General features: G+C 42.5%; 2 pseudogenes; both read left to right on the top strand.

The window, feature by feature from the left end:
- The first annotated feature begins 301 nt into the window (after positions 1-301).
- LOC138144058 (poly [ADP-ribose] polymerase 1 pseudogene) lies at positions 302-923 on the top strand (annotated as a pseudogene).
- On the top strand, positions 922-3,118 carry LOC138144057 (poly [ADP-ribose] polymerase 1 pseudogene; annotated as a pseudogene).
- The last annotated feature ends 235 nt before the right edge of the window (positions 3,119-3,353 follow it).

The raw sequence follows: 3,353 nt of genomic DNA, 5'->3' as shown, positions 1-3,353 counted from the left end.
CATAATCCTCTGTGTATCTAACCTAAATGTCTCCTTTCATTAATTTGGCCTATTTGCTTCTACTTTATATCCAGAGGTAAGAGTGACTTGGCTCCATAACAGATAATAAAAGAGTTGAGCACCAGGTGTGAGGTGGAAGGAGCAAAAACATTCTCATGAAAGGGAATTGTCAATACTGTTACTTTTAAATCTGTGAATATTGTAAGGAAATATTCTGAACACACAAAGTTTCCAGCTCCATGGCCTGCTGCATTGTTCCGTGTATCTGGAGAACAGAAAAAAAGATGAAAGAGATGGGAGGATGTCAGAGTCAGCAGACAAGCCCTATCAGGCCAAGTATGGAAAGAGCTGACATGCCTCCTGCAAGAAGTGTGGGGAGAACATTGCCAAGGACTTTCTCTACTTGGCCATCATGGTGCAGTCACCCATGTTTGATGGGAAAGTTCCAATCTGGCATCACTGTGCTTGCTTCTGGAAGCATGGGTTAATCATTTCTCAGACTGAGCTTGAAGTAGATGGGTTTTTTGAGCTGAGATTGAATGACCAACAGAAAATTAAGAAGACTTCTGGGGGACCCAAGGGCTGACAGGAAGCAAAGGTGGGATAGAGATGGTAAGGAAGAGAAAACCCCAATCAACTTTGTAGCCAAGTGCACCAAATCCAAAAAGAGTCCTTCCAAGGGGTGTCAGCTGAAAATAGAAAAGGGTTACATTTGGTTGTTCAAGAAAATTATTGAGAGAAGCCACAGCTGGGGATGATGGTGCCACCCAGACAGCTTCCTCAAATGCCACACTGAACGGGAATTCTTAGCTTACTACAGCACTAGCCAGATCAAAGGATTCAATATCCTGCAAGCAGAGGGCAAGAAGACCCTTAGGAAACAGCTTCCAGCAGGCAAGACTGAAAGGAAGAGGAAAGGAGATGAGGAGATGGCTTTTTGGAACTCTTCTTCTTCCCTGTGAGGAGGGTGGGGGCCAGTATATCTTCAAGAGTGATGCACTGGAGACATAACCACCTGGATCAAGAGCTTTGCCAGGACACAGTCTCCTAATCAGAGGGAGTGGATCATCCCCAAAGGGTTCAGGGAAATTCCATACCTCAAAAAATTTAGGTATAAAAAGTAGAACTGAGTGTTCTGCCTAGAAACTAATGCTCCAGCTTCAAAACCACCCACCTCATCAGAGGCAACCTCTCTCACTGTGAGCTCCTCAGCCACACCAGACAAACCATTGTCCAGCATCAAGATTCTGACTCCAGGGAAGCTCTTCAGAAACAAGAATGAAATGAAAGCCACAATAGAAGAACTTGGGAGGAAGCTGAAGGGGACAACTAACAAAGCTTCTCTCTGCATTAGTATAGAAAAGGAGGTTGGGAACATGAATAAGAAGACTGAAGAGGCCAAAGAAGCCAATGTGCATACAGTATCAGAGGATTTCCTCTAAGATGTCTACTTCCAGAAAGAGCCACTAGGAGCTGTTTTCTCTACACACTTTGTCCTCCTGGGGTGCTGAAGTGAAGCAAAAAAAAAAAAAAAAAACCAACTATTGACGTGAAGCCAGGAGTTGAAATCAGATGTCCCTTCTTCCAAGTAGAGCAAGGGTCAGGTCAAGCAGGAGCAAGGGACCAACAAATCAGAAAAAGATGAAATTAACACTAAAAGGTGGAGCAGCTGTGAATCTTGATTCAGGAATCAAGGACCCAGTTCATGTACTTCAAAAATGGAAAAATCTTCATTGCCACTCTTGACCTTGTAGACATTGTCAAAGGTAGCAACTCATATTGCAAGCTGCAGCTCCTGAAAAATGATAAATCAGGTATTGGATAGTACAGGATCTTGGGACCCGGTGGACTCTGTGATTGGCAGTAATAAATTATAACAGATAGCATCCAAGGAAGATGCCATTGATCAATTGCATGAGGAGGAAAAGGGCAACTCAATTCCAGCAACTTTACTAAGTATCTCAAGAAGTTCTACTCCCTGGAGATTGACTATGGACAGGATGAAGAGGCCTGAAAGAAAACTGCCAGTACTGGTACCAAGCTGAAACTCCCCAAACCAGTTCAGAACCTCACCAAGATCATCTTTGATGTGGAGAACATGAAAAAGGCCATGGTGGAATTAAAGATTGACCTTTAGAAGATGCCATTGGGAAAGCTGAGCAAGAAGTAGATGCAGAATTCACATTAAGTCCTAATAAAGGTCCAGCAGATGGTGCCTCAGGGTGATGGAGATTCTCAGATTCTGGACTTCTCCAATTGCTTCTAAAGTCTTATCGTCCATGACTTTGGGGTGAAGAAGCCTCCACTCTCGAACAACATTTTGCCTTTTTGAGGGCAATTAGGGTTAAGTGACTTGCCCAAGGTCACATGGCTAATTAAGTGTTAAGTGTCTGGGGTAAGATTTGAACGCAGGTCCTCCTCACTCCAGGGCCAGTGCTCTATTCACTGTGCCACCTAGCCGCATCAAGAGATGCTTAAAAGTGATATTAAGGTGGTTGACAAGTGTTCAGAAGAAGCTGACACCTTCAGGCAATATGTTAAGAATACACATGTTGCTACTCACAGTGCTTACAACTTGGAACTTACTGATATCTTCAAGATTGAGCATGAATAGTAAAGCCAATGAATGGTGTAAGCCCTTTAAACTGCTTTATAACTGGCAACTGCTGTGCATGGATCCAGGGTCAACAACTTTGCTGGGATACTCTCTTAGAGTCTTTGAATCACCCTACCCAAAGCCCCTGTGAATGGATCCATGTTTGGTAAAGGAATCTATTTTGCTGACATGGTTTCCAAGGATGCCAATTACTGCCTCTCATCTCAGGGAAACCTTCTGGGAGAAATTGCCCTTGAAAACATGTATGAACTAAAGCAAGGATTCTGCATTACCAGGTTACCCAAAGGCAAGCACCATGTCAAAGACTTGGGCAAAACTGCACCCGATCTGACAGTCAGTGTTACTTTTTATGGTGTGGAAATTCCCTTGAGAACGGGGATTCCTCCTGGTGTTAGTGACACCTGTCTACTATATAATGAAAACATTGTCTATGATACTGTTCAGGTAAATTTGAAATATCTACTGAAATTGAAGTTCAACTTTAAGAACTCTCTTCAGTGAACAGGTAACACATGCCTAGTACTTAGAAGTGAGTAGTCCATCTAGTTCTGCTGTATCATTGAGCTGCCTAGAAGAACTAAAAATCAACAACCCTTTAAGAAATATTAAAAGAGCTGAGTTGCAGACAACTGTTAACTTCACTATATCTTCTCCATAAAGATTTTATATAAATAAATAGCCATATGTTGAAATAATTTTTTCCCCAAGTCTGAATCTCTGGGTTTTCTTTGTCTCT

The sequence above is a fragment of the Petaurus breviceps genome, unplaced genomic scaffold (genome assembly GCF_028583685.1).
Source record: "Petaurus breviceps papuanus isolate PSGF00001 unplaced genomic scaffold, PetGlider_PUasm1.0 90683, whole genome shotgun sequence".
NCBI classification, from domain to species: Eukaryota; Metazoa; Chordata; class Mammalia; order Diprotodontia; family Petauridae; genus Petaurus; species Petaurus breviceps.
Note: the sequence above shows the minus strand (reverse complement) of the source record. Positions and strands in the feature narration are given on the sequence as shown.